The following is a 15,871-nucleotide window of genomic DNA, read 5'->3' as shown; positions in this document are numbered from 1 at the left end:
GGGTTATAGTAGCTGATACTCTGAGGGCAGCGTAAGGTAGCGACAGTCCCAATGATTACAGTGACATGTCTGCCGTGTGGATCTGTGCAGTAGTTTGGAAGAAAATTACATTTTATTAGTAGCAGCACATGCATAATGGACTATTTGAAGTAGTTCTGGATATTCATGAGCTGCAGGCTTGTCCTGTCTACTTGCCTTCAAGCCAGTGACTGAATGTTGTCTGCTTATAGCTGAGTAGAGAGAGAACACTGCCAATCAGCAGGCCACGGGTAGGGTTGTCACCCGACCGGTAATTCACCGGCCTGGCCGGTATTTTTAGATTTTTTTTTTTACCAGCCCTATTAGAGGCCGGTATTTTTGAATGTTTCCTGCAGGGAACAGTTGGTGGAGGACGGGTACACGGCCGGACTGCGGAGCTGACAGCCGGCTTTGATCCCCTGCTAATAGTGTATGGGTTGCTAGGAGTAAGGAGTGGGGCTTATCATTAATGCAGCTCTATGGAAAGAAGAAGAGGAAGCTGCTGCTGTGGTGAAAGGTAATGAGGAGGAGGGAGGGAGCAGAGTGTGAGGAAGGTAATGAGGAGGAGGAGAGAAGAGGGAGCAGAGTGTGAGGAAGGTAATGAGGAGGAGCAGAGTGTGAGGAAGGTAATGAGGAGAGGGAGCAGAGTGTGTAGAATAAAGGCCCCCTGTCCACGGCCGAGGCGGAATACCGCCAGCGATATTCCACTGCCAGGGAGCGCTAACAGGTCTCTGCAGTGAGCCTGACAGATAGGCTCACCACGGAAAATATGGAAAGCACTATGGAAAGTTCACTGCGTTACTCATGGCTGGATTATCACTGCGGGTAACACAATGAACAATCGCAGTGGACAGGCAGCCCAAAGAAGAAAAAAAATGCTGTGATAAGCCACGCCCCTTTTTAACCATGGACAGTATTTTTTGTGATAAAAGGTGGCAACCCTAGCCACAGGGTAGAGGGAGCATGGCTAGGTTGCAGCTCGTGAAAAGTTCTGGGTGTAGCTGCTACTAAGTGCAAGTTTCTCCCAAATTACTGCACAGAAACAGACTCGCTGCAATCATCAAGCCTATCACTACCTTCTGCTGCTCTCAATGAGCGCTACAAGAAGATGGTGACAGACTCTTAAAATGGATCAAAAGATCATTGGGCAAAAGGATTGGAATGTAGCGCAAAAAAAAAAGCAGCAATTTTTTTCTGTTTGCTTTAAACCAAAGTTTTTTTTTTTATTATTATTTATTTTTTTACTTAGTATGTTCCTATATCTGTGAATGTCTTCATTGCTGGAAGTAGTTAGACTACAGCATTAAAGGGACCCTTCACATAGGACAGAATATACCACAACAGTGTTGTGGAATATTCATCCCCAAAATCCACACTACTAGCTTGCAGATTTTGTTGCAGAAATAAAAATAACAGAATTCTGCCGGAAATTTTGCATAAAAGTCCACAGTTACCAGTGCAGATTTTGGGAGGATATTCAGGGACGGCGTACTTCACAAGGCTGTTGCAGAATATTCCGCCCTGTGTGAAGGTTATAAAGGATTTTTCCACTTACCCCTGAGAATAGTTCGCCTTTTGAACCGATAAAATTTTAGTAAAATGAGCTGACTCAGTACAGCCAGAATAAACAGCACCTGCGACTAGAGAAGAGATAACCATTTTAGTACCATTTAGTACATTTTCACAATACCTGATCCCACAAAGTCAAGGACCCAGGATGATATATTGGATAATGAGACATAATAAAAAATTATCATAATAAAAATTAGCCTGCATCCATACACATTAACAAAACCATGCAGCTATTAACACGACTTAATCGCTGCCCAGTGATGGTGGTAAAACTGTAGCATTATTGGTAGAACTGTCTTACTATTTAACAAGCTGTAAACTATATGTGGGCGTAGTTTCAGCCCAGTTGGGCAAGCTAATCAGTGTGTTCCAACCCTCAATGGTGTTGGAGTAATAGGAGATTCAGTTTCAAAACAGCTGAAAATCCCCTAGTTTGTTCAGGATTACTCGAAATCCCAGCTCTGCTCCCTCCAATGTCACCAGCATCCTGATGCCTTCCAAGAGCGCCCCTGGCAGCCAAGGAAAGCAGTTCCATGAGTGTGGCTCTCAAATCTCCAGTGGAGGGAATGGGGCCTTGCCAGGGGACTCTTGCCCAGAGGAATGCTGACCCAATGGAACCCAGAAAGGGAAGAGACCAGAGACCCCAAATGAACCCCCATAAATAAGTTAAAAGAAAAAAAACAATATGGTCATCTCTGCTTCTACCTTTAGTAAGGACAGGAAACCACTGGGAAATTTATTGGGAAAGGGCTATGCAACCTTTCTGTGTCCCTGACCCTACAGAAGATGGGGAGCAACCTCCATTGGGTGCTGTCATCAAGAGGACGGAGTGGAAAAAGGCATTGTCCAAAGCCAACAACCCCTTTAAATCCAGATGGAATTCTCGGTCAGACAATTCCAGCAATGTTGCTCAGGTGGGCTATATGCCATATGGCTCAAGAAGGGGAGGGTCCTACAAAATCACATGTGGAAACTAGCTAAGCAGGTTCAAAGGTCAAAGAGACCTGCATAACATACGGTGGTGACCTGGTAAACATGAAATACATAGAACTTACAACAACATAATGATCCATAAGCAGAATTAAAGATGGAAAAATGCTAAAGCTGACAGCTGCATCATCTTCCAAGCTGAACAAGTGGCTTCTGGATTGACTTCCTTCTGCTGCATCCTATAAAGGAAAAGGTTACATAGTGACGGTGGGTACCATATTTTAGGAAGGAGGTGACAAATAAGAGGAGTTAGTGAATTCAATATCACAACCATCTTTACATAGAAATCCACAGTCGTTGCTCATAGACAGACTGTAAATAACATTTCTTCCTGGTGTGTGATGTACTGCAGCTCTCATTAAAGGGAATCTGTCACCATCTTTTGCAGCTCAAGGTAGCGACAGGCACCCCGATTACAGTGATATGCATGTCTGGTTGTTACTAATAAAATGCAAGTTTCTCCCAAAGTACAGCACAGATACATCCAGCACTATAATCAGTGTGACTAACTACCTTATACTACCCTCAGTGAGGGCTGCAAAAAGATGGTGAGAGATTCCCTTTAAGGTTATTAGTGAGAAACAGTAATGTAGCATTTACTAAGAAAACAAAGCACTGAAGGGTGCTCAGCCGAGGGTGCATGCGCTTTGAATTCAAAGTGGGGAAAAAGCTGCTGCCATTACCAAAGAACAAAAGTATTGTGCAGTTGAAATTCAACGTGCCAAATCCTCATGTGCCTGATATTTGCTATCGGGGGAGAGTTGGGAGGCCACCACACACCTTAGACGATCAGTCTGTCCCACCAATATCAACCGATTTGGTCAATCTATAGCCAATCTGTATAGCCGCTCTTAGCTAATACTGGGGAATTCAGAGAGCATGGACTACGTCTCTATTTGATCATACCCCTGATAAGGACATACTGAAAAAGGTTTCTGCATGAAAAAAAAGTTACAGAAGTCTTTTTATGGTACTTTTAAAAGGCGTTGTCCCAAGAAGAAAACTTCTGTTCATATGCCCTATAAGGGTGTCATAGCAGGGTGGTTGTCATGTAATAGTACATTTTCCCAGTGCCCACTGAAGGTAAATGTTTGGCTGGTAGTGGCTTGCTGGGGGTGGAACCTGGGGTGAGGGTCACATTCAGCATTGGGTCATCTTTGATGGGAAAAGTCCTTTAACGAATATACTATATTGTAGATTAATATTACAGTATATGCACAGCAAAAAAAGCGAAAAACAAGCTGTCATTCACAACTCTAGATATCTTATCCCAATTTTTTAGGATTTGACAAGCAGATCTTCCTGCAAAGGGTTATAGATGGTTGTTTGGAGTCCGACAAGTCACAGCACTCAGATTAACCAAGAGTCTTTTATTAAAAGCACAATTACAAGAGGTGAATGAAGTAGCCCATGTCTGACTCATGATTTGTCAAGGCCTCCTCTCTCTATAGAATGTGTTCATTTCAATTCCATTATGCTGCTAATCATGATATCGTTACCTTGATATGAGAATGCAATTCTATATTATCAAGGCGAACAAAGGTAATTTTCAAGCTTCAGCACTATGGACAGCTTTACAAGGACTAGGTGATTTGTAGTTAAAGGGGTTGTCCCGCGAAAGCCAGTGGGTCTATACACTTCTGTATGGCCATATTAATGCACTTTGTAATGTACATTGTGCATTAATTATGAGCCATACAGAAGTTATAAGAAATTTTTCACTTACCTGCTCCGTTGCTAGCGTCCTCGTTTCCATGGAGCCGTCTAATTTTCAGCGTCTAAGCTCCAAATTAGACGCGCTTGCGCAGTCCGGGTCTTCTTCTTTTCTCAATGGGGCTCGTGCCGGAGATCAGCTCCGTGTAGCTCCGCCCCATCACGTGCCGATTCCAGCCAATCAGGAGGCTGGAATCGGCAATGGACCGCACAGAAGCCCTGCGGTCCACTGAGGGAGAAGATCCCGGCGGCCATCTTCAACCGGTAAGTAAGAAGTCACCGGAGCGCGGGGATTCAGGTAAGCGCTGTGCGTTTTTTTTTTAAGTCCCTGCATCGGGGTTGTCTCGCGCCGAACGGGGGGGGGGGGGGTTGGTAGTAAAAAAAAAAAACCCGTTTCGGCGCGGGACAACCCCTTTAATGAAAGGCAAATGCAAGAAATCTGAAGTTCTCCATCTTCTAGTTGGTTTGATCCGGCTAATAATAATCACTACATTATACAATTATGTTTCACAATATAAAACCAAGTGGATGTAATATCTTATTTTTTCTCATTCCACTTTCTACACAGTGTACAAAAGCAGGATATGTTGCAAAGATCCGGAACATATGGGCACTGTTGTGCAAAACTGAAGCACTTTAGATAGCTGCATTCACACGCGCCTTCTATTTCCTTTTACCTCAGCTTTCACTTTGATCTCGTGGAGCCCAGTCTTATAATTTTCAGCCATCTATTCCAAGACATATAATGGACCAGATGAGTGCACAGCTTCCCCCACTTCTTTTCCATCTATGAAAACCTTTACGGACGTGATAGGATGCGGAGAAAACACCAGGATTCTATATGGTGAAAATAAATAAAAGCATTATTAGGGGACAGCCACTTCAGGGTGTCAAATTATTGGCCATGGTATAAAATAACATAAGGAGTAACACCTGGTACGTATAGCGTTTTTGATTCCTAATAAAATGTCTTTTCTCAACTTATTTTTTTTTAAAAACACCTTTTGGTTAAAAAAAAAAGGACAGAAGAGCTAGTTTATTGTTTGTTTACGCAAGATAAACAAAATGAAAACTAAGCATAACGGAAGTCCTGTTGAAAAAAATCTGGATCCATTCAAGAATCCGTTCAAATAATCAGGATGGACGTTTTAACTGAGCCACACGTGTGTACAGGCCTCTAAGCGTGTTCACACGGAGCCAATTTACTGTGGATTTTGGCACAGATTTTGGTGGGGAACTGCAGCAGATTTCATTCTTTCAATTGAAGGGGTGAAATCCGCTGCAGATCTGCAACAAATCCGCTACAGGTGATCGGACCCTAATACTCATCTTACCGGTTTTCCCACTAGCTTCGTTAACCAGGCTCAAGTGATGATCTGTCATTACAGCCAATCACTGGCATCGCTACACCAGCCTTACATCCGATGAAAGGTTACAGTAGTCAATTCTTGACGTACTACGTCATTGCTAGAGTGTAATAAAGAACCGGCAGGGGATCAGGGAAGCATCATAAGAGCAGCAGGCATCGGTAAAGTGAGTATTGCTCCTTATTTTACACCGATGTCAGCTGTTTGTAAAAGATTTCATGAAGCTGGAAACTGTTTCTGTAATGTAATTTACAATCTTTTATTATGATTACCATCATTACTAATTTTGCCCTGTACTTTCATCTGTACTTTTCAGTTTAGAAGTTCCATCTCAGGAGCTGCCGACCAGGAAACAACTGTTCTGTTTAAGTAGTCACTGATTTCAAGGAGAACTGAAGGGCTTCAGTTCGCCTTCATTCTGTTTGATTTCTGTTTTTTTTTTTAAATTAAAATAATGCAGACTAGTAAGCAATAGTTTTGTAAAAACAATTTAAACTCAAGATAGAAAAAAGGCTTCCATCTTTATGTCCCACATGGGTGACAGAACTAAAATATTTATCCCTTTCAATATTTACTTACAGGTTTTAAAGAATGTCATAAGATGGAAGGAACTAATAAGGTATATTTATGAAGACTGGCGTTTCATGGCTCCGTTTTAGGCCTTATACACATGGACATATATTGGCCGGGTTTTCATGCCCGCCTGATATAAGCTGCCCCTCTCTGCAAGAGGTGGTGGCGGGATGGGGCGGGGGCTAGTGTGCTCAGCTCCTGCCCCCTGCCATTGTTTGCAATGGGAGGGGGGGCAGGCGGAGTTAAGCTCCACCCCTCGCAAACATTTGTCAGGGGTAGAAAGGGGGCAAAAGCTCAGCACACTAGCTCCCGCCCCGTCCCATCTCCTCTTCTTGCAGAGAGGCAGCGTATATCGGACGGGCGTGAAAACCCGGCCGATCTACGTCCATGCGAATAAGCCCTCAAACTGAAGTTTGCTGGACTAAAATGCACTGTTTATTAAAAGGCAAATGACTCTTAATTTGATATTTCTTAGGCTGCCTTTAAAAAACTGAAAATAAAATCTACTCTTAGTAGGAGAAGATTTTGATTTGCAACACTGACTTAAATTTGCCCCCTCTCCCCCAGTAAACTCACCTCTTTTCTCACTACTTTCCAAAAGTGTAGAGAGGAATAGCAAGTCACAAATTACAGTGCAAAAGTAGCATGTTCCAAAATCGACTGAAATATCATCATGTGACAGCAAGGTGCCCCCTGCCACAGCAGAGCTGCAGGGTCCTAGCGAATCCTGATCAGCTGTGTTATTGACTAATGTCACTGTAGGTGGAGGCTTTCCCTGTAACTGGAGATCCAGATATCAGAGCTAAAACCAAGCCATGTGGAGAGAAGAACTGCCTATAAAGCTTAGACCGGACAATGTGGAGGCACAGATCTGGAAAAGACTCCAAAAACTTCTGCAATACTCAAAGTTCCCAAGAGCACAGCGGCCTCCATAATTCTTAAATAGAAGAAGTTTGGAACAACCAGGACTCTTCCTAGAGGTGATCAATCCACGCAACTAAGTAATCAGGGAGGAAGGGCCTTGGTAAGAGGTGACCAAGAACACACTGGTCACTCTGGCTAAGTGCCAAAGATCCTGTGTGCAGATGGGAGAAACTTCCAGAAGGTCCTCCATCACTGTAGCCTCTACCAATCTGGGCTTTATGGCAGAGTGACCAGAAAGAAGCCTCTTAGTAAAAGACACAGTATACTTGCAATTCACCAAAAGGCATCTAAAAGGACTCAGACTGTGAAAAACAAGATTCTCTGGTCTGATGAAACCAAAATTGAACTTTTTGGCTTTAATTCTAAGCATTATGTCTGGAGGAAGCCAGGGACTGCTCATGATCTGCCCAATACCATCCCTACAGTGACCCATAGTGGTGGCAGCATCATGCTGTAGGGGCGTTTTTCAGCAGTTGGAACAAGGAGTCAGGGTTGATGGAAAGTTGAATGGCGCAAAGTACAGAGATGTTTCACCTTCCAACAAGGCAATGGCCCCAAGTAAACAGCCAAAACACCACAGAAGTGGCTTAGGGACAACTCTATAAGATGCCCTTGAGTGGCCCAACCAGAGTCCTTACTTGAACAATTGAACATCTCTGGAGAGATCTGAAATTGTCTGTCCACAGACTGCCCCCATCCAACCTGACAGAGTTTAAAAAGGACCTGCAGAGAAGGCGGCAAACAAAAACCCAAAATCCAGGTGTGCAAGACTTGTAGCATCATATCCAAAAAGACTGGAGGCTGTAATTGCTGCCAAAAGGTGCTTCAACTAAGTACAGGGTGTAAATACTTAGATCAGCGAAAATTATTAGTTTTTCATTTTTAAAAAAAACTACAAAGATTTTGCATTGGCCACAACATAACAAAATATAAAAAGTGAAAGGGTCTAAAGACTTACAAAATGCACTGTATATAATGACATTTTATATATGACTCAGGAGATGAGCTATATCCTCCCCTCTTCTCACAGTCTTGTGCCTATAGGGTAACTGGCTGGAGAAGGAGCCCTCCTCTATTGCTCTGTCTGCAATAGGATACCAGGAATGCCAACCCTCCTCCGCAATCCCCATCAATTACCTGTCTGTCTGGTAGGCAAATAGGAGATCGTACAAGACCTCTACAGTGCTACTTATTGAAAGGCAGCTTTCCTATAAGTCAACACCCAACATTCTAAGTCTTCTCCAGAAAACTCTTGTTTTGGCTTATATTCCCAGTCATGTTACAAGGCCTGTTAAAAGCTTGCACATTGACTTATAGGTGGCGCTGTAGAGGCATTGTACCTTCATTTGCATACTAAATTTCCCAGAGAAGCATTGCATGGTTTTATAAGTCTCCACAAGTTAAAACTGTACCCCTCCCAATAGTCACAAATTGAATGGATGAAGAGGAAATTAACATCCGTGTTTTTATTTTATAAGACAGCTGTAGGAGCATGCAGGAAATTCTATAGACGGCGCGGGCAAGTTTATCTCATGTATAGTGATAACAGTGATCATGTATAGTAAAAAAAAAGTGTAAAAAGTAAAAAAAAAAGGTAAAAAAGCTTGTGTTTCATCTCCCCCCACAGATCATATCTGTGAGGGAGGATGAAATGACGTACCTAAGGCCCGCGGATTTATCTGCGGACCTTACCCCAGCTTCTGCGCACGCGCATGTCGCCAAAATGGCAGGTGCATGCACAAAAGCTGTGGTAATTTAAAATCTCCCTGCTCCTGGCTACAAAACTTAGCCGAGAGCCTGGAGATTTCACGGGGGGCCGCAGTGGATAATGGCGATCACGTAAAAGTAAAAAAAAGGTGAAGGTTCATCTCCCCTCACCGATGCGGTAATACGCAGATCAATCGCATTGGATTACACAATTCCGCTCACATTAGTGGGTTGGAATTGCGTAATCCATTAGCAGAAAAGAGAACGCAGCAGGTTCTATTTTACCACAGATTTCCGTAACATAGAGCCCATTTTGCTCCATGGTCGTGGATATACCCGCAGCCCATACGCAACTACATTGTATACGGGCTGCAGGTACCCACGTCATTGCTAAGCGACGGTGCGGGAAATACAAACAAAAAAAATATATATACTGAGCATGACCGCCTGTGTGAGTAGGCAGTTATGCGCAGTACATTACGCGGCCGTACGCAGGGTCACAGCCGGGCTCACAGATGGGATCCGCTGTGGGCCTCCGCAAGCGGATTCCGCCTACGGCCGTGTGAGCCTGGCGTTATTCAGACCGCTACCTGTAATACGTATTTTACAAGAAACCCCGGGAACGTTCGCCTTCATGCAGTTCCAGGAGCAGCTTGTTGAGCGCCTTCTGTGTGAGACCGCCGCACCTCATCAAGCTTACGGAGACTCACAGAGCGCCACTTCTTACACCCCATACCCGCCACTGAGGTCACGAAATACCCCCAAAAAGCATGAGAGGAGGGGGGATACACGGTTTTATTGCCCCATGTACCCATCCCAACCAGCCTCCGTAATTACCCCTGTCTTTGGAAATACTACACAGTTCACATTATTACTTTTATCTAAGATTTGGGGAACACCGAAAAGGGCGCGGAGTGTGTGCGGGCGGGGGGGGGGGGGGGGATTTTTAAGGTGTCAATTTTTATTCTGTACAAGTGGGCAATGGGTCCTGGAATTTATTCAGTTGTGCCCTGCAATCCAACGGGTTTCCCTCCATTATAGGCCTTGCCATGTTTCCTGTAAGTAAATTAGAGCCACAAGGGGTATGTTTTTGAACACGGGACAAACGGGGGTATCCATTTTGGGGTGAAGGTCTTCATTCCTATGTACACTGTACAAAAAAACCCAGTTTTTAAATTGACAAAATTGCCAAAAAAATGAAAATCGTAATTTTTTCCTTCTGCTTTGCTTAGATTTATTCAAATACTGTCGGGTCAAAATACGCAGTGCACCCCTAGATGAATTCGACAAGGCGTCTAGTTTTTAAAATGGGGTCATTTGAGGGGGTTCTTTATCGTTTTGGACGCTCAATGGCTCTATAAGTGGGCGATGGGGCCTGGAATTTATTCCGTTGTACCCTGAAATCCAACGGGTGCTCCTTCCATTATAGGCCTAGCCATGTGTCCTTTAAGTAGATTAGGGCCACTAGGAGTATGGTTCTGAACACGGGACAAACGGGGGTATCCATTTTGGGGTGAAAGTCTTCATTCCTATGTGTGCTGTACAAAAAAAACAGTTTTTAAATTGATACAACTGCCAAAAAAATGAAAATTGTAATTTTTTTCCTACTGCTTTGCTTAGATTTATTCAAAAATTGTAGTGTAAAAATACACAGTACACCCCTAGATAAATTCGTTAGGGGGTCTAGTTTTCAAAAGGGGGTCATTTGTGGGGGTTCTCTGTCGTTTTGGCCGCTCAAGGGCTCTACAAGTGGGCAATGGGGCCTAAATCACCTTCATGCTAAATTTCTGTTCTGAAAGCCACCGACTACTCCTTTCATTTTGGGCCCCGTTGTGCATCCAAACAAAAGATTAGGGCCACAATGGGTATGTCTCTGAACACGGGAGAAACAGGGGTATCTATTTTGGGGTGCACGTCTTCATTCATGTGTGTGCTGAACAAAAAAAGCAGTTTTTAAATGACAGAATTGCCAAAAAAACGAAAATCACATTTCTTTCCTTTTGCTTTGCTTGAATTCATTCAAAAACTGTGGGGTCAAAATGGGCAGTACACCCCTAGATAAATTCGTTAAGGGGTCTAGTTTTCAAAATGGGGTCACTTGTGGGGGTTCTCTTTGGTTTTGGCCGCTCAAGAGCTCTACAAAAGTGCTATGGGGCCTAAAACGCCTTCAAGGAAAATTTATGTTCTGAAAACCACCGACTACTTCTTTCATTTTAGGCCCCGTTGTGCATCTAGACATAAGATTAGGGCCACAATGGGTATGTTTCTGAACACGGGAGAAACAGGGATATCCATTTTGGGGTGTAAATCCTTATTTTCATGGGCACTATAGGAAAAAAAAATATGTCTTTAAAATGACATATTTGCAAAAATATGAAATTTTATTTTTTCTTCTCTAAATTGAATTAATTCCTGAAAAAAACTGGTAGCGTCAAAATACTCATGACACCCCTCAGTGAATACACTAAGGGGTGTAGTTTTTAAAATGGGGTCATTTGTGGGGGTATCTATTATTCTGACACTCATGAGCCGTTGCAAACTTGGCTTGGTGCAGGAAAACAAAGTGCTCCTCAAAATGCTGAAAAGTAATGTTAAATTTGTACGTCCTCTAAATGGTTAAAAAAAAACACTAAAGTTTTTCAAGTGTGCGACCAGAATAAAGTAAACAGATGGAAATATATATCTTATCAAAAAATTGGTACTGTATGTTTGAACATATTTGAGATATTACGGTTGAAAATGTGAAAAAATGACAATTTTTTCAAAATTTTTCCAATATTGGCACTTTTAATAAATATACACAAATTATATCGGTCTCTTTTTACCACCTAAATGAAGTACAACATGTGGCGAAAAAACAATGTCAGAATCACTTGGATATGTAAAGCCTTTATGGAGTTATGCTATGTTGAACGACGCATGTCAGATTTCCCAAATTTGGCTCCGTTACTAAGGCGCAAACAGGCTTTGTCACTAAGGGGTTAAACTTTCAAAAAGGTAATCAATCTAATGTCCGTTTCTGACATAATGATCAACCATTGCATCCTCAAGAGCAATACAAGCTTGGAGACGATAAGCCACACGCTTGCGTGCATCCTTGCACATTTGAACTGGAACGTTATTGAATTCCTCAGTATTAGCAAGCTCCAACTCATCAATTGTTGAAATGGGATACATATACATTTTATCCTTAAGATGGCCCCAAAGGAAAAAGTCAAGTTGGGTAAAATCCAGAAAGTGAGCCAGCCAGCCCACTGGCTCACGTCTGTTTATCCAACTCTCATCGAACCAGTTACAATGTGCATAAAGAGCTGGGGCTGTCCTGCTGTCAACACAGGTTGCTGAAAATATCCCAACGCTGGATGATGGGATAAACAGTGTGTTGAAGCAGATCCAAGTAACACTTTCCCGTCACAGATCCCTAAAACAAAGAACGCTCAAAAGAGCGTATCAATACCAAATCTGCAAATAAGGGAGATGGAATAATACCGCCACAGTGCCACCTATTGGAAGGCAGCATTCCTTCAAGCCAAAATTAGACTATATACAAGCCTTGTAACAATGACTGGGAATTAAAAGCAAAGCCAGACTCCATGTACAGACAGCTGTTTCAGGGTATTTGCCCTTCCTCAGTGTACAGTAGGAGTCTGGTTTTGCTAGTGAGAGGCCTGGGATGGGGGTGTAATCTCAAATATGAAACTCCTTCCCAGACCAGCACACCTGGCATGCAGTTATCCACCAAAATTGTCACTTCAGGGTTTTCAGGTCATCAATAAAAACAGTTGTGTCTGTTAACACCACCGGATACATGGAACTTGGCCTCATCATTCCACAGTATTCCTCGTTGCAATTGAAGTTTGCCTTCATTGAGGAATTTAATCGTTCCAATTCAAATGTATAGAGATGTGCGAGAACATGTGGCTTATCGCCCCCAAACTTGCAATTTGCTACATGCACGTCACACACTGCTATATACATTGTTCATCCAATACAACAGGGATCAGAAGCAGAGATTAAGGACTTGTGATGTCACTGTCATGCTCTGCCACTGATCACATGACTGATGTCAGAGGTCCTGCACCCTTGTGCAGATTATGGGTGGACTACAAACCCCCCACGGCCTCAGTTGCAATGGAATACTAACGAACACCTAGACAGACAGCAGCTGTGTGCGTACAGGACCTGTGATGATGTCACAGTTAGGTGATCATGGGTGGTGCATGAAAGTCACTCACAAACTCACTCACTCATGGACGGACAGGTCGTCGTTAGTAGTTTGACTACTACTGCTATTACTACACTGATTGATGAAGGAGCTTACCACCTAGAGCCACAGTACAGACCGATTACACAAATTCTGGCTGAGGATGTTAATATATTTTGCTTATTTCATTAACAGTATTTGTGGTTCTGCATTCCACTAAACCATGTGCCAGGGCAAGACATCACAGGATACTGTAGGTTTCAGTGAATGATAATGAACCACAGCTAACGCAAACTTGCAAAAGTATTTTTTTGTAATTATTTAAATGCAGCTAAAATAATAAAATTAAAGGGATTTCTTAGGAATGAACTATTGATGACCTATCTCCAAAATTGGTATTCATCAGCTGCTTTGTCAGTGTATGGAACTAATGTGTTGTTGAAAATGCACCGTTCTATACACACTGCAGTGGCCTGTGATGGTATTGCAGGCGAAGATCCTGGGAACTTCAGCTGCGATAGCATCCCACACCACTGCAGTGTGTATAGAACATCCCCTATGACTTCCATTGGCTACAGCTCCTACAGTCTACAAAAAAACCTTGTCTGATCCCTAGTCATTTTTACTTACGGCTTTTGCACAGTTGCTCGATTTCTCATTGGTTGTGAAGCAGGATATACTTTTTAGGGAGTGGTCATACTTTTTTTTTTTTCAGTTTTAATCAGCAAGTTGACGTATTTTAACAGACAAGCTTGTCTTATTATTCATAGTATTGACATCTTTAATGACCTATGCATTATTTTCAAGGCCAGATAAAATGGAAATACCTGATATGTGTTGAGTGCAGGATCCGTTGTAAAGGCTCCTCTGCGGGATTTGTGTAGAGTGCAGATTTAGGATTGGTAATAAGGATAGCAGGCCATTCATCAAATTGGAGGTCTACAACGCTGAACAAGTCATGATCAAAGGCAAAGATGCGGTATCTGGGGAAGAAAAAAAAAAGGGGTAAGGATGGGAGAACGAACATGGTATACATATACAGAAAAGGGGAGTCACATAACAATATAGCATGTTTTACCTTCTGTTATGCATCCAATCTCCCAACTCCAGTTCCAATGTCCCTTGATGATGCTGGGAGTGCAGGACTGGGGCTAACCCTCCCAGGGTGTGCAGGTGACCACACATGTATGCCACAGCTGAACTAGAGAAGAACCCACTGTTAGGTCTAATTTTTCCGGCTTTACATGGCGTGATCGAAATCAAAGACAACTTTCCAATGCTTACACAGTTTAATATTCATTTTTAATTAGAGATGAGCGAGCACCAAAATGCTCGGGTGCTCGTTACTCGAGTCGAACTTTCCGCGATGCTCGAGGGTTCGTTTCGAGTAACGAACCCCATTGAAGTCAATGGGCGACTTGAGCATTTTTGTATATCGCCGATGCTCGCTAAGGTTTTCATTTGTGAAAATCTGGGAAATTCAAGAAAGTGATGGGAATGACACAGAAACGGATAGGGCAGGCGAGGGGCTACATGTTGGGCTGCATCTCAAGTTCCCAGGTCCCACTATTAAGCCACAATAGCGGCAAGAGTGGGTCCCCCCCCCTCCCAACAATTTTTACTTCTGAAAAACCCTCATTAGCAAGGCATACCTTAGCTAAGCACCACACTACCTCCAACAAAGCACAATCACTGCCTGCATGACACTCCGCTGCCACTTCTCCTGGGTTACATGCTGCCCAACGCCCCCCCCCCCCCCCCGCATGACCCAGTGTCCACAGCGCACACCAAAGTGTCCCTGCGCAGCCTTCAGCTGCCCTCATGCCACACGCTGGCCTCATAGCCACACCACCCTCATGTCTATTTATAAGTGCGTCAGACATGAGGAGGAACCGCAGGCACACACTGCAGAGGGTTGGCAAGGCCAGGCAGCGACCCTCTTTAAAAGGGGCGGGGCGATAGCCCACAATTCTGTACAGAAGCAATGAGAAATCCAATCCTGTGCCACCTCCATCAGGAGCTGCACACGTGGGCATAGCAATGGGGAACCCATGTGCCACACACTATTCATTCTGTCAAGGTGTCGCATAGCTCAATCGACACTGCAAGGGGAAAGCCGTCTGCACTCTGTCCCCTGCCCAAGTCAGTCAGTGTCTTTGTGCCAGACAGGTCAAACACCGCGATGGGAGCTAAGTTTGCACCAACAGCATAGGTGGGTCCTAGGAAACCCAAGACATGAACCAAAAATTGATCTGACCGGCCAAACATGGCAGACTTGCACCGCGCTCACGACATAGGCCTCGGCCCACAGCTTCAGCAATCCTAGGCAGGAAGCGGACTTTCACTGCACCCAGGACATAGGCCTCTGCACAAACCCTCAGCAATCGCGGGCCTACAGCGGACTCCTATGCTAGCGTAGCTGTGCACATCTCATTAGCGCTGTATTGCTCCTGTAGTTTGTCCCAATGCAGTGCCCCGGATAGTAGAGCTAACGTCAGATTAAATACAGGTGGGCTTCGGCCCACACTGCATGCCCCAGTCAGACCGGTTTTTTTTTATAAATAGTCACAGGCAGGTACAACTCCGCAATGGGAATTCCGTGTGCACCCACAGCATGGGTGGCTCCCTGGAAGCCACCGGCGGTACATAAACAAATTCCATTGCAGTGCCCAGCACAGCTGAGGTAACGTCAGATTAAATGCAGGTGGGCTTCAGCCCACACTGCATGCCCCAGTCAGACTGGGGTTCTTTATAAGTAGACACATGCAGTTACAACTCCGTGTGGACCGACAGCATAGGTGGG

General features: G+C 43.8%; 1 long non-coding RNA gene and 1 pseudogene across 1 annotated transcript in view; both read right to left on the bottom strand.

Annotated features, from left to right (window-relative positions):
- LOC136628082 (uncharacterized) overlaps positions 1-15,871 on the bottom strand; it is a 407,320-nt gene that overhangs the window by 237,123 nt on the left and 154,326 nt on the right. The window lies entirely within an intron of this gene.
- LOC136616532 (transmembrane protein 62-like) lies at positions 1,448-14,368 on the bottom strand (annotated as a pseudogene).

This window comes from Eleutherodactylus coqui, chromosome 1, assembly GCF_035609145.1.
Source record: "Eleutherodactylus coqui strain aEleCoq1 chromosome 1, aEleCoq1.hap1, whole genome shotgun sequence".
Classification (NCBI taxonomy): domain Eukaryota; kingdom Metazoa; phylum Chordata; class Amphibia; order Anura; family Eleutherodactylidae; genus Eleutherodactylus; species Eleutherodactylus coqui.
This window is presented reverse-complemented; position numbering and strand designations above follow the sequence as displayed.